The sequence below is a fragment of the Emydura macquarii genome, unplaced genomic scaffold (genome assembly GCF_026122565.2).
Source record: "Emydura macquarii macquarii isolate MOO-44397 ecotype Brisbane River unplaced genomic scaffold, CSIRO-AGI_Emac_v2 contig_383, whole genome shotgun sequence".
In the NCBI taxonomy this organism is placed as follows: Eukaryota; Metazoa; Chordata; order Testudines; family Chelidae; genus Emydura; species Emydura macquarii.
The window spans coordinates 13,014,018-13,036,621 of NW_027130520.1; positions in this window are offsets into that span (position 1 = coordinate 13,014,018).

The following is a 22,604-nucleotide window of genomic DNA, read 5'->3' on the forward strand; positions in this document are numbered from 1 at the left end:
GGCATATCTTAATTATCAGTGCATTCCAGACCAAGCGGGAGAAGTAAGATTCCAAGGAAAGGGACCTTCATGGAGAACACCCTGCCAGCAGCTCCCTCCCTCTTCTTTGTATCAACCTGGATGGTTGCAGCTGGAGTAGTATGGCAGGGGGACAGTGGGTTCCAGGCTTGTGATGGGAGTAGCTGACCTCTTGTGTGCCTCTGGCTGTTGCTCGCAGTAACATAGGACTTTTCCCACTCCTAGTGCCCCCTGTAGGTTGTCAACCTTGCTTGGCAGGTCTTCAGTGGCTTGGCCCACCAACTGGGTCACACAGTCAAAATGAACCATTTCTGGTGGAACAAAGATTATCTATCTGCCTTTACTGGAGTCTTCAGTGCTGGCTCTTGGCCCTTAAAAATTCAGTCCTTTTCTCGGGCTTCCAGATGAGCCTTGTTCCCTTCTCAGCATTTCCACCATTTTGCCAGTGGCTAGTGGGAAACCTAGGCCCATCCACCATTCTGTGTTCCAGCCCAGGGACCCTACACCTACCAGCCATGTACTGCTTCCCTGGTCCTCTTCCCCCAAGACTACTTTATCTTCACCTCTGACCTCAGGGGTTAAATTCACCCCTCAACTAAGGGTTAAAGTTCTCATGTTCTCTCTCTCCCAGCTTAAACAAATGCAGTCAGACCCAAACTCTGGTTAACACCTCTGTCCTAGACAGGATCTGATCTGCTAAGACCCTGCAGATCCCTTTATCTGATCTTGCTGGTCTCTGATTGGCTGCTTCTGTGGGGCCTTTTTAGGCAGGTATTCGCTGTTCCTTTCCTTGGGTGGGGTGTAGTAGGACTGTGGAGACTCCAGCAGGGCACCAGGAAGGGCCTGGTACACCCCATCACAAGACCATGATCAGCAGATTTTTGCTCACACTTAATTGCATTCTTTATTAATCCCCTAATTAAATAAGTACTTGTTTAATTGCTTAGTTTATTCATTTCCAGATCAGCTTGCCACTCAAGTTGACTCACTGCCTGACTTGCCAAGTGCATTGAAATATCTGATCATCATGATAAAGTTTGCTCTTAATTCTTAAAACACGCTTGTATCTTCTCTCCTTCTCATTCTGCCATCTCCATCTCTTCATCCTTTGACCCTTCCTTTCTACTGTTCCCATCAGCTCTATTCCCTTCTCTTACCCTCCACCTCAGCTCCCCAACCCTCTGAACCCCACAAATCCACCTTCTACCTCTACTACCTCCTTGCCTCAGGTAACTTTTGCTGCAATCCAGTCCATCTTCTGTATTCATCCTTTCAATCTCCTGCATCCTTCCTTGGCACCTTCTCTGCCCTTCTTTCCTGTACCTAGATTAGATCAGGCCTTCACCATGTCAAATGGCCACATACAAGATTTCAACTCTCTATGACAAAAATGGGTCAGCCTTACAGCTCTTCTAATATTATTAGCTAATTGACAGCTTTGCATGAAAAATGTTCAGTTTTGAAGAATAATGGTACAAGTGATCCCTAAATCTAAATATGTCAGCAGTGTTTGGTTTTCAGGAGGGGGCACCTAAGATACCTTCCTTGGGTTGCTCCCTACTACTGCTTCCTTCCCTCAGCTTCTGGTCCCAGATAAGGAGAAAAGAAAAATGAAAAAAAAAAAAAAAAAAAAGAAACCAAACTGCCAGCTCCAGCTGGGCTTCACATACAGTCCTGTTCCTTCAGGGAGGCTTCTCCAGTCCCTTTTGTCAGGAACCTTCAGGGTAGTCTTCACAACCTCCCTCTTTGGAGCTGGATTACTCCCTTTTCAACCCTGTCTCGAGTTGGAGCATGCTCTGCAGGGTTGGAGGGCTGGGCTAGCTGGGTATTGTATAGTCCTTTAACCCTGTCTGTCCCAGTGTGGGGTTTGTATGCCCCATCATACTCATCTTCACCCTAATAATTTAACTCATTCTCCAGAAGAACACAGTAAATGTGGAATTGTTAGACAACAGCAATATCTGAAATGTCTATTAAAAATGACAGCTTTGTAAGATTAGAAACTTCAAAGCCCCGAATATCATAAGCTTCCAAATGTTTTTAAAATAATCTTATCTGGAGCCAAATTCAGATCTCTGTCACAACTGCAAATGCAAATCTGTAGTAAATGCATTGAACTCAATAAAGTTTCCCTGGATTTACACTGGCACAATTAAAATCAGAATCCTACCTTAACAATTAAAAATTTTAGTCAGAATTTCTTTTCTGCTTAAATACAAACAAAAATTACGCCCTTCTTAAAGCTCTGACTGCCCACAAGTAATTTTAAAGCTAGACTATTTCCCCAATTTACTTTAATGTGATAATTCTATTCCTGAGGTTTTTACATTGCAGATAGAAATTTTTATATTTTAATTAATTATAGACAAATGCACAAAATACGAATATAAAAAAGACAAACACTAATGGAAATGCAAATATGTTTCTCTTCGGATCTCTTGACTGCTTTTTTATATATATATATAATTCACATTAAAATGTACACCCCCTAAAGAGACAAAACATTTTTTGTCTATATCTTAACGTTGGGCAGTTATTTCCAGCATTTTGTGAGCTCATTCACAGTTAGTTCTTATACTACTGAAATCAACTTCCATTTTTTGAGGAAAAAGGCAGATAATCTGAGGCAAAATTACAGGTTTTCTCCTTTTTAATAAATAAGCAAAAATTAGTTTTTTTTGGCAAGATGGAGATTAGTTTTGAAATATAATTCAATGTTTTGGATAGTTGATTTTCAATATAATGAATTTAATGCAATGGTTTGCATAGCTGGTTTTCCAGTCTTAGCAGGAGTGTTGTAAGCAAGACACAAGAAGTAATTTTTCCTCTCCATTTGGTGCTGATTGCCACATTTCAGGAAATATGTGGACAAAGTGGAGAAAGTCCAGAGAAGAGCAACAAAATTATTAAAGTTTTGGAAAACATGACCTATGAGAGAAGATTTAAAAAACTGGGTTTGTTTAGTCTGGAGAAGAGGAGACCAAGACCTTGTTTATACTACACAGTTTTGTCAACAAAAGTCAGCTTTTGTCAGCGAAACAGTGGAGATGTAAACACTGAAATGTTCCTGCCACAGATATAACTCCTCTGCTAAGCCAACAATATAATATATAACCACCTCGATGAGCATCATAGAGTTTTTTGTGACATAGTTAGAGCAACGCAGCATCAGTGTGTGCTTGGTTATGTCGCCATAATTGGTCTCCAGAGGTGTCCCACAATGCCCATCATTACTGCTCTGGTGAGCAGTTTGAACTCTGCTGCCCTGAAGGTGTACAGGTATGCTCCCCACTCCCATTTAAAGGCCTGGGAATTTTTGAAATTCCTCTTCTTGTGCTCAGTATGCACATTTAACACAACATCTTCTCAGCTGACCATTCCGGCTTTATGCACCAGACATTCTCCCACATGGGGCACATTGGAGCTGTTGGATCTGCTGAGTCTATAGGGAGAGGAGGTTGTGCAGTTGCAGCTTCGCACCAGCTGTAGGAATTTTGATACCGATGGGCTGATTGCAAGTGGCATGCATCAAAAGGGGCAGGAGAGAGACACTCAGCAGTATTTTGCTAAAATCAAGGGGCTGAGGCAGGCATACCAGAGGGTAAGGGAGGCCAACTGTCACTCTGCTGTGGCACTGAAGATATACTGCCTCTATAAGGAGCTGCACACCATCTTCAGTGAAGACTCCATCTCCACTGCCAAGAACCCCGTGATTCTTCATGGGAACTGGAGGCAGTGGACTCCAGAGGACTCAACCCAGATGAGGAAGTGGAGCTGGAGAACGATGTGGAGCACATGGCAGGGTTGTCTGGTGGCGCGGCAGGTCAGGAACACTTTTCCACTCCATAGGGGGTCTAGCCAGTTGAAGCACTTGTGCTCTAGTGCCCAGGATGCAGAAGAGGGGAGCTCTGGTAAGTGCTCATTTTGCTTTGATACTGAACAATGAGAGGAGATTGAGCTCTCATCTTTGTTATATGGTACTGGAGGGATAAGGAACAGAAATTAAGAATAGAGCCTGCTCATCTACACATTGGGACCATGGCAGAAAAGTTTATTAATGAAGAGGTGGCTGGCTCTGTGGATGTGGGGAAAGCAGTGGACGTGATATACTTCGACTTTAGCAAAGCTTTTGATACAGTCTCCCACAGTATTCTTACCAGCAAGTTAAAGAAGTATGGGTTGGATGAATAGACTATAAAATGGATAGAGAGCTAGATAGATCATCAAGCTCAACAGGTAGTGATAAATGGCTCCATGTATAGCTGGCAGCCAGTCACAAGTGGAGTGCTCCAAGGGTCGGTCCTGGGGCCGGTTTTGTTCAATGTCTTCATTGATGATCTGGAGGATGCGGTAGATTGCATCCTCAGCAAGTTTGCAGATGACACTAAGCTAAGGGGAGTGGTAGATACTCTGGAAGGTATGGATAGGATGCAGAGTGACCTAGACAAATTGGAGGATTGGGCCAAAAGAAATCTGATGAGGTTCAACAAGGACAAGTCCTGCACTTAGGACGGAAGAATCCCATGCACAGCTGCAGACTGGGGACCAACGGGCTAGGCAGCAGTTCTGCAGAAAAGGACCTGGGAGTTACAGTGAATAAGGAGCTGGATATGAGTCAGTAGTGTGCCCTGGTTGCCAAGAAGGCTAATAGCATATTGGGCTGCATTAGTAGGAGCATTGCCAGCAGGTAGAGGGAAGTGATTATTCCCCTCTATTCTGCATCAGTGAGGCTGCATTTGGAATATTGTGTCCAGTTTTGGGCCCGCCACTACAAAAAGGATGTGGACAAGTTGGAGAGAGTCCAGTGGAGGGCAACAGAAATGGAGCACAAGATTTATAAGGAGAGACTGAGGGAACTAGGCTTGTTTAGTCTGTAAAATAGAAGAATGAGGGGAGATTTGATAGCAACCTTTAACTACCTGAAAGGGGGTTCCAGGGAGGATGGAGCTAGGTTATTCTCCATGGTAGTAGATGACAGAACAAGGAGCAATGGTCTCAAGTTGCAGTGGGGGAGGTCTAGGTTAGATATTAGGAAAGAGTTTTTCACTAGGAGGGTTGTGAATGGAATGTATGACCTAGGGAGGTGGTGGAATCTCCATATTTAGAGGGTTTTAAGCTGTGGCTTGACAAATCCCTGGCTAGGATGATTTAGCTGACGTTAGTCCTGCTTTGCGCAGGGGATTGGACTAGATGACATCCTGAGGTCCTTCCAACTCTAATATTCTATGATTCTATGATCCGGGAGTGGTCCATAGAAATCTCTAGAAAAATTTCCTGTAGGTATTCTGCAAGCCTCTGCCGAAAGTTCCTTGGGAGAGCTGCCTTGCTTCTCACCCCAATGTAGGAAACATTGCCACATCATTCAGCAATTATGTGTGCAGGGACCTGAGTGGCACACAGGCGAGTAACATACGGAGCCGTCTGAAGCCACTCTTGCATCCTGGGTTACCCTGAGGAGTGAGATATCAGGTTCGATTGCCATAGCCTGTAGAAACTAGTACCAATATTCAGAATAGACTCCCTAAGAGCTTATAGTAAGCCCCTTCACAAACCACCCATAGTCCCTGATTCCCATTCCCCCTCAACTGTGAATTCACCATATTTGGGACTTGTGCTGACCTGTGTGCTTGACAAGAGACAGTGAGAAATAGGTGTGTGACTTTTGTGATTCACGGCTGTGAGCACAGTCACAATACTGTCTCTTTGCCTTCTCCAGATGTGTCCTTGAGGACCCACTCCTCCACACTGGCAAATACCTCTGTCAGATAAGATGCAGACCCTGGAGGAATAAGGAGGATATGTTTTGCAAGTGCGGCAGTCAACAGAGTCAGCACATAGCGAAACAAGAGCTTGGAGGGAGGCAATCAACGAAAGACTCATGCTGGATAGCCAGGAAAGGACACAGGGACAAGAGTGGATGATAAAGCTCCTGGAGGTACAGACAAAGATGTTGAAATCCCTCATTAACCTTCAGTCTGGCACATCTGTTCCAGACTGCCCCTCTAGCCACTCAGAACTCTGGTCCATAGCCTCCCCAAACTCCCCACCGCATTCCTTGCATGTTCTTGGTCCCTCCAGTACCCCATACACTCCATGCCTAGAGGTGGTTTCCCAATGAAAGCTGGAGTTACACCCAGCTGTGAGAGCCCTAAGCGCAAGACTGTTCTTCTTTGTTATGTCCCCGGTTTGATGAAAAGTTTGGTTTTGATCCTGTTATTAAACCTGCATCTTTGAAATGAAATGAGTTTTTATTTGTGAAATACATACATCGCTCAATGCTAAGATTGAAATACAGTGGCTGTATGTAGGAATATTTGCTTCTTCAGTTAACGCTCAGTATGAAAGCACTACAGGGGTAATTCAAGGTAGCAAGTAAACAGTGCCTGGCCCAGTGCATCACATAAAGACACATTCCTGGGAATCATTATCAAAATTATACTTCAAAGCCTCTCTGATTTGAATAGCCTCCCGCTGAGCTCCTCTGATTGTCCTTGTATCTGGCTGCTCAAAATCAGCCGCCAGCTGATCAGCCTCAGCAGTCCACCCCTGGGAATCTTTCCCCCCTTCGATTTGCAAATATTATTGAGAGTGCAGCAGGCCGCAGTAACCATGGGAATATTTACCTCACTGAGGTCTAACCAGCCAAACAGACAACACCAGCACACTTTAATCAGCCAAAGACATGGTCATTTGGCACCTACTGAGATTGTTGTTGAAGCACTCCTTGCTGATGTCCAGGTTTCTGGTGTAAAGCTTCATGAGCCACAGGAGCATGGGGTAGGCGGGGTCTTGAAAGATCACTACAAGCATTTCCATATATCCCATTGGAATCCCCTGGTCGCAAAAAAAAAAAGTCCTAGTATGCAGCTTTCTATACAGTCCAGTTTTCTGAAGATGTGTGCATCATGCACTTTTCCTGAGCACCCCGCATTGATGTCAGTTAAATGGCCCTGGTGATACACCAGTGCCTGCAAGATCATGGAGAATTAGCCCTTTCAGTTGATGTACTCCATCGTAAGATGGTTGGGAGCCCAAATTTGGAACATGCGTTCCATCTATTGCCCTGCTGCAGTTAGGGAATCCCACTGCCTCAAAGCCATTAATCATTTCCTGTACATTACCGAGAGTCACAGTCCTTAGTCGCATGAGGCAATTAATGGCCCTGCATACTTGCATCATGGCAATTATTTGTTTCTATGGCAGACAGCAGAGCAGGCATCACCGATTCACGCTCTGTCTCACAGCTCATGAAATAATGCAGGACAAGCTGTTTTGTGTTCATAACACTCATCACCACAATGATCAGCAGCTCAGGATCCACACTGTCAGGAAGAGATGGCGGGCACACAATTTACAAAGGCTGTTGAAAAACAGTGTGAAATGAAGTCAGAAGCCCATAGAATGATGGGATGGAAAGAACTGCATCATGGGGTGGTGAACATGTCCCTGTGATGCACTGCGATCTGTTCCCAGAGCTCTAAGTGGCAGAGAATGATAGAGGGTGGCAAGTTGCACTGTGGGATAGCTACCCACAATGCAACACTCTCTCTGTCAATGCAATAAAAACGACTGTGGATGCACTCAGCCAACAAAAGGAGTAATGGGTGGAAATGCTCAACTGATGTTATTAAAGTGACTTATGATCATCTACATAAATTAAGTCGACTTAACTCTGTAGTTTAGACATGGCCTTAGGGGGAACATAACAGTTTTCAAGTACATAAAAGGTTGTTACAAGGAGGAGAGAGAAAAATTGTTCTCTGAGGCTAGGACAAGAAGAGATGGGCTTAATTGCAGCAAGGGTGGTTTAGGTTGCACATTAGGAAAAACTTCCTAACTGTCAGGGTAGTTAGCACTGGAATAAATTGCTTATGGAGGTTGTGGAATCTCCATCACTGGAGATTTTTAGAGCAGATTAGACAAACACCTGTCAGGGATGGTCTAGAACCGGGATGGCCAAACTGTGAGCTGCATGCAGTTCTTTTAGAGTTAAAGTGCAGTTCATGGAGCCCCCTATGCCTACCCCAGTCTCTGCTTCCCCCTCACTCCACCTGGGGTGGGGAGCTTGGAGCTTCTGTCCTGAGGCAGGGTGGTGGGAATGGAGGATTTTGCCCAGTGGGGAGAAGGAGCCGGGGTGTGTGTGTGGGGGGGGGGATCCGTAAGTTTGGCCACCCTTGGTCTAGAAAGATAATATTTTGTCCTGCCATAAGTTCAGGGGACTGGACTAGATGACCAGTCTGAGGAAGCCTTGGCTATAGAGTAATGGAGGGAAGCACAGACAGATTCCATTACTGGTAAGCAGGGACATGAGAGGAAAAGTTTGGGGACCAGTGCTTTAGCTGGTCTAGCTGCCACTAGAGGGGGATAGAATGCCACACCAAGCAGGCATGGGTTACATATGCACAAAATAAAACAGAACCCAATCCCAGTCTCATTGACATCAGTGGCAAAACTCTCATTCACTTCTATGGAACCAGTATATGGTCCATTGTTGTTGCCTTGAAAATATTATCTTCTAAGGGACAGATTATGCCCTGTGGTCCGACATGCAGTACTCTTTGTGTTCTATAAAAGAAAAGATAATTGATGACAACGGTGTTAGAAAATAAGAGCTCAGAGACAGTAGAGTCACCAGGAGCAGTAGAATGAGGTGCGGGATAAGGAGAAGATAAAAATGGTCAATTATGGAAGTCTATGGAATTTCTAGCTGAGTGAAGAATGAAGCTTATGAATTGTGTGTTGAAACTTAATCAGCACTTTTATGCAAATAAAATACAATACATGTTCTAACACTGAAGTGGAAGATGACTTTGTCGCATTTAGAGACATATACTTCACAGGAACCAAATGAGATGGAGTAGTGTAAGGGCTTAAAAGAGGTGCTTAATAAACATTATGTACCCCATACAAACTTTTTAGCTGTAAGATATAAGTTTCCTCCAAGAAACCAAACGGAAAGAGAAGATAGATCAGGACTTGTAACTACTCTCAAAGAGCTCCCCCTAGTGTTAGCATTTTACTAGCTTACAAAGACTAGACTGGGAGCTTTCATTTTACACATTTGAAAAGATGGGAAAAGAAAACTCACAGGCTTTCTTTACAGAATATTATCAAAGACAGAGAAGAATTATACTTGGAGAAAGAGTTTTTACTTATTATTTCTAGAGTAAATAGCTGCCTTAAAATGTCAATAGTAGAGTAATTTGGAATATATAGTTAGAGTTAACCAAAATATTTTTTAAATTGTTATTTAATTTTTTAAAATCTCCTTTTAATAACTGAACATTATACATACTTCATTTCTTATGTTATGATATTGATGTTTCTGTTGTGACCTTTTGTGTCATTATAGTCAAACCCTGAAAATTCATTACATATAATTTACCATGCATAATTCTACTTAATGTGTACATATTTATGGTGCATTGTATTCTTTTTGTCCTTTTTAGCCTCTTATATCCCTCTTTTTTGAAATATTAGAAGTGAGGTTTTTGTGACATTCCCATCACCTTAAATTTGTGTGGTGAAATCTGGCCCCACTGAAATCAATGGCAAAACTTCCATTGTCTTCAATGGGGCCTGCATTTCACCCTTGGTTCATAGCACAGAGCTACTAGTAGCAGGAAGGTTTACGTTTGAAAAAGAAAAGGCTGGAGTAGAAATGCTGTTCCTTCCAAACTTCCAACCTAAAATAAGCATGTTTTTCATGATGTTTGAAGTTTATTATATCTGTAACTGACTATATCATGGAGAAAAAATGTACAATTACTGAAGAAAGCAGGCTTTTAACTAACAAAATATTGGCAAATTTTTATTGCTCATATGCAATAGTTCTCCCTGGGGAGTCCCTGGTAGTTGCTATTCGATATTGTTCCTTCCTAAAATATTCCATCTCAGTAGGATCCATGAGAAGATAAATTTAAATTGGTATGTAACAGTTTGCTTTTTTAGATAAAAGCTTGGTGAACAAAAGGTAATGTCGTAAAGTAGATCAAGATTGGCATTCTGAGTGCATGTATGAGACATTATGCTGAAATTCAATAGCACAGAGGTAGGTCAGTGACCCACCATCACATATAGTGGATAGTAGAGAGAATAGATATATTTTAATGAAATTGTTTGATCAGGGAAGCTGTGTCCTGTGATATAATGGGGTTCAAGGAGAGCTTTCTGGGGTTGTTCAATTTGTGAATATTCTTCACCACAGAAGCTACCTTGCTATCCACTAATACAAACAAAACTAAGAAGAAATATATATATTTTTTTATTTCTATGCTATTCTTTTTTTAAAAGTTGTGAGAGAATGTAATACCCATGAAAGTGCAGAACTATTTGCACTGGTTTGATTAGGTTCAGTATATTCTGATTCTTGGAGTAGCTAGTCCTAGAACCCATAAGAGAAGACTCCATTTTTTCTGTGGTCCAAGAGGTGAATATAACTGAACCAGTAATAGTATCCAAAATTCTAAAGAAAACGATCACAGTAGCATTTAACTTCAAAAAGGGGGATCTATACAAAAATGAGGAGGTTAGTTAAATTGAAATGAAAAGGAACAGTCAGAAGAGTGAATGCCTGCAGGCTGCATGCAAACATTTTAAGAACACCATAATACAGGCTCAAACTAAATGTACCCCAATAAATAAATAAATAGTAAAAGGACACACACAAAAAAGGCACCATGACTAAACAACAGAGTGAAAGAGACAATAAGAGACATCTTTGAAAAATTGGAGACAAATCTTACTGAGGAAAATAGAAAGGAGCATAAATTCTGGCAAGTCAAGAACAAAAGTATAGTTAGGCAGGCCAAAAAAGAATGTAGACAGCAACTAACAAAAGAAACAAAAATTAAAAGCAATTTTACTTAAAGTAAATCAGAACCAGGAAGCCTGCAAAACAATCAGTGGAACCACTGGATGATCAAGGTGCTCAAGATAGTTAAGTCCAAAGCAGACTGAGAAGAGTTACAAAGGTGTCTCATTAAACTGTGAGACTGGGCAACAAAATGGCAGATTAAATTCAGTGTTCATAAATGTGAAGTAATACACATTGGAAAACATAATCCCAACTGTATGTACAAAATGAGCTCTTGGAATCATTGTGGATTGTTTTGTGAAAACATCTGTTTAATGTGTAGGGGCAGTCAAAAAAGCTAATGGAATATTAGGAATCATTAGGAAAGGGATAGATAATAAAACAAAAAATATCATAGTGCCACTTTATAGATCAATGGTATGCTCACTTCTTCAATACTGCATGCAGTTCTGGTCACCCCATTTTAAAAAAAGACATATTAGAAATGGAAAAAAACACAGAGAAGGGCAACAAAAATGATTAAGGGTATGGAACAGCTTCCATTTGAGGAAAGACTAAAAAAACTGGGACTATTTAGCTTAGAAAAGAGATGAGTGAAGGAGATATATGATAGAGGTCTATAAAATCATGAATGGTATGGAGAAAAAGTGTTATTTAGCCCTCTACATAACATATGAATCAGTGGTTACCCAGTGAAATTAATTGGGAACAGGTTTAAAACAAACATAAAGATGTGCTTCATACAATGCATGATCAACCTGTGGAATTCTTTGCTAAGAGATGTTTTAAGGGCAAAAAGTTGAACTGGGTTTAAAAAAGAATGAGATAAGTTGATGGATGATAAGTCCATCAATGGCTATTAGCCAAGATGGTCAGGGATGCTGTGGGTATCCCTAAACACCTGACTGCTAGACACTAGGACTTGAGGACAGGGGTGGCTCACTTGATAAATTGCCCTGTTCTGTTCATTCTGTCTCGAGCATCTGTCACTAGCCACTGTTGGAAGACAGGATCCTGGGCTAAATGGATGATTGGTTTGACCCAGTATGACCATTTTTATATTCTTATGTATAGGCCCTGCGGAAGTTTCCCTGACAATACACCTCAAACCTAACCTGTGGTGCTGTTTCTGTTCCAACTATTGTTCATATTCATACTGTGGTCCAAATCCTACTATCCATTCTAAGTCACTTATTCTGCGAACAGATGCACTCACATGCATCCTTACATATAATGAGGTTTTTGTGTGTCAGTGGAACTGTATGATAGTGTGGGATGTACAGTGGTGCTAATGTGGATTAAGACATAGATGTGTTTAGTTAGGCAAAAATCCAACTGGCTCTGAGTGGTTACACAATCCTAAGAATATAGTTCATTTTAGTAGTAGCTGTATGATTATTCCAGAATGGGCAGTGATTTAATTATATGTAGCAAAAATGAGGATGAGGGGAGACCAATCCACTCAATTTCTCTTGACTGCTAAAATGAAATCTGAACCATTGTTTGTAAAGATGAAAGGCTAATGAACTAGCTGACCCTTGTCATACTTTTATCCATCAATCATCATTATCATCATTATCTATGACAAATATCTAGAGCTGGGTACATAAAAAAGTTCAGTATTAGTTATTAATAAATTTAATGAAAGAGAGTTCACCTAGGCTGACCCAGACCTCCAGCCTTGTAACACCTCTTCTCTCAGGACACCCTACATGGATCCAAATCCCAATCCTCCATTAAGCAGGACTGATCCAAATCTCATTGAAATCAATGGAAAGACTCACATTTACTTCAAGGGACTTTTGGTCAGGCCTTATGCTCACTATTGTTCCTTTCATTTTAAAATGGGGACCAGAACCAGGTCCAAGATCTACTGTACTACATGTTGTCCATTTGCTGGCACTCAAACTAAAGATTAAAAATCTGCCTACTGCTCTGTTCTTACACCTTCCTCTCAAGTACCTGATTCTGGTCTCTTCTTCTCTCACAGGAAAGAGACTCTGATGCAAAACATTTTATATGCCATTAAAATGAAGTTAGAAAGAGAATTGGTCAACTATGTAGCGGTAATATTAATAAAAAATGTGACACAATTTACACCCTCTTTGTGACAGCTCTGGTAGATTTGGTGAGAGATTGAAATAAATCATTCAAGGAGGACCATCAAATGCCAGCATCCTTAGGATGTACTCTTCAGATATGATCAATTAATTCATCTCCTGAGTATTATACGCTAAAGGAAAAGTCTTATAGAATTAAGCAGGGACAAAACCAATAGGATTCTATAGATATAGAAGTTACTCTAAAAATGTATAGAATTTAGTAGACAACAGTATCCATCCATAAATATTTTGATCCGTTTTATAAGAGGGATAAAATTTTCCATTAAATTCTATAGGACTTTTCCATAACAGTGGCTATACTCCTTCTCCCCCAAATGGCCCTATTCACTTTCCACGCTGATACCAGTAGTTGAAAGATCCTTCCTGTAATTAAACTCCCAGGCCTTATGAACGTTCCAAGAAAGGGGGCTTTCAATCCCAAGCAATGTGGAATTGAATCAAGCTGGGGAGTCTACAGAAACAGTCACGTTAGAAGATGGCTAGCCCTTTAAAAAGGCAACTGAAAGAAGATACAGTTAAAGCAGGGATACATTTGTTTGCTCCCTTAAGGTTTATAAATGTTCCAAACTGGTGAAAGGAGGGGAGGCTAGCTTTGATTTCCTTATCTTTTAGCTATAAATGTCACTTTTTTCTGTGATAACCCAGACAAATGAATATCATCCCAGATTCTCTATCATCATGGATATTAATTTGATAGTAATATTAATGCTCATTTTCTAATTTGACTTGTGTCTAGGATTAGTAAACAAATTACCAACTTTTTCCTGGAAAATGTTTTAAAAAATAATGTTTTGCCAAAATTTGTTGCAAAAATGTTTATATTTTTTGATGAAAAATGAAAACAAACCTCCAAAATCTTCTATTTTTGAAAGATATTTTCAGTAAACAAAATAAGCTTTCCATAAAAAAAACCACTCCTGCCCCGCAATTCAGTTTTGGTTTTCCAGTCTTTAGTCAAAAGACTGGTAAATTTGGACCAAAATGAAAATTTTCCAAAAAAGCCATTTTTTTACTGGGGGAAAGAACATTTTGATGAAAAAAATTTCAACCAACTGTACTTGGTTACCCACAACTCTTAATTCTGGGCTAGACGGTATCCATTAGGCTCAGCAGAGATGGGGGAATGATATGGAACCACAGAGGCTTAGAGGAGCATTCTACCTCCTTCTATTCCCCTGCTAGTACACTTCCGTGGCTCACAGTATTGTGGCATTTGGGTTGATGGACAGCTCCATCTTCTCTTCCTCCTCTTTGAGGCACCACAATCCCTTCTGTCCATCCCAGGGAAGAGGAAGAGTAGAATCCCTGCACTCTCCTGAGCTCAGGGACTGAAATTCTGCCTCTTCCTTTGCACAGGATGCAAAAGTATGTTAGAGGAAATTCATTGTGCCTTCCCCCACCTGGTTGATCCCCACCTTTCATTGCAAAGTGAAGGAAGGGAGCAGCAGTGGACATGATGAGAAAGGTTGAGGATTGTATTGGTGTAGAAGTTCCAGTAGGTTTATGTTGCGCACCTAGGTAAGGGCCAGGCAGAATCCAGCCTATGTGATTGAGTCTGGTATCAGAACTGTTTGCTTCCATTGTATATGGGTTCCTAATTATTTGCATTGGTCTTAAAATGTCCCTTACTATTACCAAAGTTTCCTATTACATAGAAAAACAAAAGTGTAACTCATTAAGCTTTGTTAAAACCTTTCCCCCTGTTTAATAAACCTTTTAAAGTGGAGTATTTACTTTTCATGTTTTTATTAAGTAGAAAAGTGCCATCAAAATTAATAGGATTCTTGCAACATTGATTTCAATGTCACTTTGGGTAGTAATAATACTATATGGAGCAATACTGCATAATATTTTTCAGGAAGAAAGCAACTAAATGGCTGCTGCTATGTTTTATGTGGTAAGAACATCATTCTCTGAGCAGTTTTCAAAGTTGTGAAATAAAACTGATAGGAAAATTATGTAAAATGATGCTACATTCCATTGAAATGAACAGGATCACCACTGAGGTCAATGATGACACTTTGCCGAATAGCAGTGTTATGCTGATGTATTGTATAAATATGCCATACCATAGCACAGAAAGATAATATGTGGTAAGACTAATGTCTTTTCTGGTGTAATTTAGGTGATAATAGTCTCTTTCTGTAAGCAATTACACAGAAGCCCTAAAGGGATGTTATCAGATCAAATTTAGCCCAAAATATAGGGATTGTAGTAATAAGCATTTACAAAATCTACGACAATAGACTTTTAAAAATTTAGTTTATTTAAATAAATAAGCATCTCCCCAAAGTGCTTGAATCCCACATATAATGCTAATGCATGGGAAACTGAATGAGAAATCAATCAGACACTGCCTGAGCAATGAAAAAAAGACCAAGCTGGTAGGACCATATCTGTAGAATCCAGAAGGTAGGAGTACATTGGAGGATGAGAATACAGCTAAGAACCCTAGTTAGAGCCCTCATGGAGACTTCAAGGGGGATCTGATCATGCCCTTCCCCAGTAGAACTGCACCTATACAGCCCACCACAACTATTTCTTTGTCTGTAACTAGGATGGTAGCAAAATGGCAGAAAACGAGTGACTCATATATGTATTCTATGTGTGTGAAAGATATCTGAAATACTGATATATATTGGATGAGACACAGGGTTGAAAGTCATCTCAGTATGAGAACTGCACTACTGAACTTTCATTCCTTGGCGCTAACACAGGTAAATGAGATGGCTACATTTAAATTAATTTTTAAACCTGATCCCTCAAGACTATCATATCACAATCTCTCTTCTTTATTGATTATTATTATTATTTTATTTGTTGAAACAGAGATTTCTGAGTCCAGGGCCAATGCAAGTGACTTGGAAATGAAAAGTCTTAAAATGTTCAATACATTCAGTAATCCTGCTGCCACAGCTTCTCTTAACTCTATGTAATTCTCTTTGTGAGAAAAAACAAAGGCCCAGTGGCTTGTTTTATAACACCACCAAAGTTTATTACAGTGACACCAATCCGGTCAGGGAGCAGAATGTACTATGTGATTGAGATGGCTGACAGGGATGGATAATATGTTTTGTTCCTTTACATTAAAAATTACCCTAAACTTGCAAATTGTGTATATTAGTCAGTTTATGAAGTCATACGTTTCTGTTTTCTCCATCGTCTCTCCCAAACTCATTCTCTCTTGTTACAATTTTTGCATCTTCTCTTAATTTAGGCTATGTTTACACTGCCGTCTATGTCGGCAACACTTATATCACTCAGGGGTGTGAATATGCCACCCTCTGAACGACATAAATTACACTGACATAAGCGCTAGTGTGCACAGTGCTATGTCGGTGGGAGAACTTCTCCCATTGACATAGCTTATACCACTCATAGGGGTAGTTTTTTTATGCCAAGAGGAGAGCTCTTTCACATCGGCATAGAGCGTCTTCACCAGACGGGCTGCTCTGGCACAGCTGTATCAGTACAGTTGCGCTGTTGCAGTGCTGTTCTTGTAGACATGGCCTTAGACTGTTAGCTTTAAGAGGCAGCGACTATCTCCTACAATAAGTTTGTACACCAGCCAGTACAATGGGATCTGGGTCTCCTTGGGGCTTCTGCATACTGCTGTAATACAACCAACCGACCGACCAACCAACAAGAACAGGGTATATTATCAGAAAGCAACAATAGTGAATAGCAGATACAAGCAGAGAAAAAAGTTCAAGAGCAATTCAGACTGCTCTATGTCAACATGAATCATTTGGCAAATTATATCAGGTAATGAATAAATTCAAAGAAACTGCAATGTATTCACGGACAGTTCATTGACAAAACTAGAGGTGAAACTTGAATATTCATGGGGAATTATTCCCACAGTTTTAGTTTTAATGATTTTTTAAAAACCCTATTTTGGACCAGTTCCTCATTTATGACTCAACAGCTCAGTGCAGTTGAGTGGAATAATAATAATAATAATAAAATGCTGCTTGCTTTCCCATATGATCCTAGTTTGCTGGATCTGTCCCAAATGTAAATTAGGGCAGTGTGAGGGCTGCTGTAATTTGTGCCAGCTGTCATTGAATCACAGAGGCTATTCTAGCAGTTAGAGATGATGGGGAGGGGGAGTGGAGGGGAAGGGTGTAGGACCAGTGGCAAAGGGGTTAGCATAGGAACCACAGCCTGAGAATACCTCCATGAAAAGGAATTATCCAGTGGCCACCTAAACTAGTGTAAGGGCCACTTTGCTCCACCAAAGGAGCCTCAGTGCAGGGTAGAATCTGACCCCATATAGCCATTCTCCCTATAGACACAGTCAGGAATTTCTTGCAGCACAGCTTGTAATGATGATAATAGTTCTGTATTTGGGTTCAGCAGAGACCCGTGTTCCTGGCCAGCTACTTCAACTCTAATCTGTATGAGCGCTTGTAGGAGAGGTTAGTCATCCATGATATTACATTGTTTTGGCATTCAAATCCTTATGGAAGTCTCAGTGGCTAAATCTTACTGTTAAATTCATTAATTAATGTCAGCCCTTAGCCAAAACTGACATTACATCATTATGAATGCTTATATTTACACTCTTCTTTTCCCCAAACTGAATTTAAACATTTTTAATAGTTTCTGTGAGAGGCCACTGAGGACAAAATGCCAATCCACAGAATCACTACTGTTTTATAATACAAGATGTTTTTAGATTTAGTGAGTGTGGGTTAATTTATATTCCTCTTTGTAAAACATAATGCACCCTTTCCCAATAAGTACCGTGGTTATAGAAGATGATTTTCTTTTTTATATAAGGGGAACTTTTCATTTATTTTACTGCATGTACAAGTTTAATTTCTATTGTAAAAATGAGATCTAAGGTAAAAATTTCAAAAGCATCTACGTGATTTAAAGAACCAAGTCCCCTTTTCAAAAAGTGACATAGGAGCCATTGAAAGCTACTATCAGATTTTTCTCTACTCATCAAGCAATCTATGTCATCTGGGTTGCATTTTGATATAGTGTCAAACGGGAATAGATCCCAAGATCCTTAACACCTGACTCTGTACTTTTCCAAAGCTACGTGTCCTCTAGAATACATAGAACTGAGTGCATTAATGAATAGACTTTAATGCTAGAAGCGATCACCCACTCTTATCTCCTGTATAACAGAGGCCATAGAATTTCAACCACTATTTTCTGCAATTGAGGGAATTATTCTTCCTTATTTCATAAAGAAATGCTATTGAGACCAGTAACTAGAGCACATCTTTTAAAGAGCAATCCAGTCTTGATTTAAGGTCTACAGGTGATGATGGTTTTGATGCATCCTTTGGTAATCTATTTCAATGGTTAATTACCCTCACTGTTAAAAGCACTGCTTCTTGAACTTATTGATTGCATCTGTGCTGCTGTTGGATTCAAAATATGTATCTTTCACTGCTACCATACATGACTTACATACTTCAACTGAAACAAAATAAATTCTGGCACTGTTCTCCTGTTAAAGTAGCACTGCAAAAGCTTTAATAGATCATCTGTAAGAACTCTAGGAAAAGATGCACAAAGAAGGTATATCAATAATAAATCCATTAAGATAAGTAATTTAGGAGCATAATTTTAACTGAGATACGTAGTTGGAAAAACTAAGCACAAGTATCAAGAAAGAATTATTTATTTGTTATACAGTACTTTGATTTCTTCCCCTTTTTTGCTTCTGTTAACTATCCAAAATGGTCTTTGTATTTTGGTGAGGTTTATTAATCATTGTTTGACATTGTACATTTCCAGAAACTCTAAAAAGAATATTTCTTCCTCAACGCTGACCATTTAAAACCAAGTTTTAAGTGTTTGCGATTTTTTTGGATCATGTTTAATTTTAAACATTTCCAGTGCTAGCCACAGTAGCTGTGACACGTGGTCCAGTTTGACTTACTAATGTCTTTGCTTTTCTATTAAATGCAAATTCTGGAGATAATTTGTGGATAGGTAAAAGAAAAAAAGCTGCAGTTCTGAAGATGAGGAAAGAGGGAAAACGTTTGATGTTAGTGTCACTTTAGGGATTGGCCTATATGAGTTATGAGAATAGTGTCACTTTCGAGATTGTTTTCTTGCTTTAGGAGTGGCTTGTCCCATTGTGGCTGCAGTCATTTAGAGAAAGGAGGATTCATAAAGAAACAAATTGTCATTATAGATTTAAAGGAGGTCCCCTTAATTGTCTGATCAGTCTTGTTTTAGATAAAGCATGATGAAGAACAAACCCATACAATTATGCCTGGAAGAGAAGTACCACAGCTAAAGTAAACGAGAAAGGCATTCCTTGGTAGGGAGGACTTGAGTGCAACATGTTCATTACAGAAAGAAAAGACAATTCATTGAGACTGGTAAGTATTATAATAATAATGAGCTTTTGTCTGGTAGCATTAGGTATTTGAAACACTTCATTATGGTAGTTGCATTTCCTTGATGTTTTCATTCCTAAATGCTGTCAAAGAGGATATAACTGTTTATAACATGATCCACCTGGATGGAACACAAGATGCTCTTTCTGTCATCTACTGCCTTCTTCAGTCTTCAGTAAAAAAGGTAGTCAATGCTTCATCCAGGATTGATAGCCTACAGCACCTCTCCTTTTCATACACTGAGCAAGATCACCCTTTTTTGGAAATGCCACAATGCTTCCATCTTTCCAGTCCTGTGGCACATGTTCTCTCATCCAGATTTTCTCAGTTTTGTTAGCTGCTCAATCAGAATTTCACCTCCCACCTTTATTACCTCTACTTGGATTCTGTCAGCTTCAAGAGCTTTTCCCAGTTTAAAGCTTTTGATGGCTGCTTTAATTTCATTGTCTGTTATTGACCCCTCTTCCATTCCTATTTTAACATTGACATTTCTCTCAAACCTCTGACTGACTGTTGGCTCTGGACCGTTTAATATGGAATGGAAATATTCTTTCCATCATCTGACTTGTTCTTCATACATTTTCAGCGTCTGTCCTTGAGAGTCCACCTGTGATTATCTAGTTCTTCCTCAGAGGACATTTGCTATTCTACAGAGCTGCTTGAAATCTCCATTCCACTGCTTCTTCTGCCTCAGCAACCTTCTCCTGAACCTAGGCATTTCTACTTTGCCTCCATCTCTGAGTTATTTCTTTGTATCTTTGTCTTGAATCAGGATGAAAAGTCAAAATCTTGAAATGTTATGCAAAAATTTAATGTTCCAACACATTTTATATCAATATTAGCAAACCATTTTGTTTCAACTTTATTGTTAATATATATATTTTATTATAATATATAACATACAATAACATAAAAGTTGAAGTTATAAAGCAGAAACAAAACTTTTTGACCTTATCAAAATTATTTGATAATTTCCTGTAGAAAATTTTGATGAAATGTTTTGATTTCATTGATTACACATTTTCCTATGGAAACTTGTTCCATCAGAAAATTCTTGACCAGGTCTACTTTGCAATTGCATCACATTGTCTTGAGAAACTTTGCAACTTGGTAAGGATATTAAACCCCCAAATAATTCACTTTTCTTGGGAACATGGCTTGTTTCCATTATGTGCAAAACCAAAAAGGTGTACATGTTTAATTTCTTAAATGTGACATTGCAGTGTGCTAGGTTACATCAGCATACTCTGTATCATTTTGTACTGTGTCACATTATGTTGTTGTGTGTCTTTGTTAATATCCTGAAGATTCTAAAGAATAGTTAATATATAAATCAAATATACTGAAAGTTAAGAATTAAAAGGATCAATATTTACTAACAGGTAATAACAATGTTTGCTTTTACAATCTGACAACTTAGTACTGTATAGAAAAGATGTACAGGAAATGTGGTAGGGCATTTTCTTTGTAGCTACTAGTTCAAATTAATTAAAATAATCCACATTACATATATATGGAGTAAATAACAAGCCAATACCTGATTTAAGGTATCGGTTCTATTTTTGTCCAGATGAGGCAGGCTGATCTTACACAGTATCTGTGTTCTAGATTCAGGATATGGCTGGATTTGTTTATGTAAAATACCATCATCATTAGTGCTAAGAATTAATGAGATTCCACATAGAAGTATCATATTTATTAGATTCACCAAACTTTTGTTCTGACTAGTTTGACTTTATCTTCACTTGAGATGCAAACCATCCCTACCTATTCAGGGGTATTTAGTCTTGGAATAACATGGGAGATGGAAGCACGTCAAACAACTTGCCACATTTATGTTATCCTGCACCAAAGACCATAGCCCACAGATCATTAAGACACTCTGCAGTCCTGGCATTCATCTGAACTCCTCACTGATTGATTATTTTCAAATAGCGACAGACACAAAAAAGTTCCCTTTCTATCGAAGAGACCATTAACCCTTGTGCCAGACTTGGATGTAACCACAATGATGATTCACACATTCATGACCTCCAGGCTTGACTATTGTAATTTTCTGCATATAGGTATAAATCCACTGACATTAAAAAGAAAGAACAACTTATAAGTGATTCACAACACATCAGTCTATCTGCATCTGCTCCACATGTTCTCTATCACTTCAATGTTTCACTCTCTTCCCTGGCTCCTTATTAAATTCTTGGTTAAAGTCAAGGTTTTAATCATTTTCAAAGTCTCATAATACTGTTCCAAGTTACTTAAGTGTCCATCTTTGGCAGCTATGTTTCACTGTAAAAATAGAATTGTCAACCTCAAGAGTGACTGCTTTCTTGGTGCCTGGCCTACAAATCTGGAATTTTGTTAATAATTTTCTTCCAGAAGAGATCAAGATTGCTACAAACCACAGAGCCTTCAGAGCAAAATGCAAAACCCACTGCTTTGGCCCTAGCCTAGCCCTAACCTTCCCACAATGCCCGAGTCACAAATAATAAAGAACTAAAAATAAATACAACTCCATAAACATAAATTCCAATCCCTGTTGACTAGAGTGGAGGGAGAGCGAGAAAAATGTTATGTGTTCACTTCAGAATATTGTGAGGTGCTCAGGTAGAGTGCTGGATGCTATATAAGAACTTAGTCAAAGGTCGTTTATGTTGTGAGAGAACTGGATTTGACATAACTCACAGCCGTCTTGTGCACTTAGCCCTCAAGCTGGAGGCGAGGACACCACATAGGAAAAATCTAGCCTTGCTTAGGTAGACAAGACCAGCTGCAAGCTGCAGTTTTACTGATTGGGATGGATAAAGTGAAAGGACAGAGTCATGAGACGGGTGGGGGAAATATGGAAAATTGACCTTGATTTTGGGTGTCTGTGTTTGTAAGTATTTTTGCTGAAGCTGCTTTGCTGATAAAGAGAATAATGAATTGTTATTTGCTTTTGCTAAAGAAATTGTTAACCTAGTAGGAGCTATTATGAGTTATATGATTTGTTTGAAGAAAATCTATAAAAAGTTTAGTTAGAAAGTGTGCTTTGGAACAGTTCGAGGAAGCTTTTCATTGGACAAGGTTCTGGCACCAAAAATTCCCAGCAGCTAATAAGAAGGAGGGCCCCCAGAAAGCTGGATGATGATTTCTTAAACTTTGGTAAATATAAAAGCTTAGGATGTTCTGAATCTACTGCTACAGCGTGGGTGCACGCGCATGCATATGCTTGAGACCTAATGCTGTCTAGTAAATAATTCTTCCTTTATCTAAAATTCCAAATCAGCAAGTCTG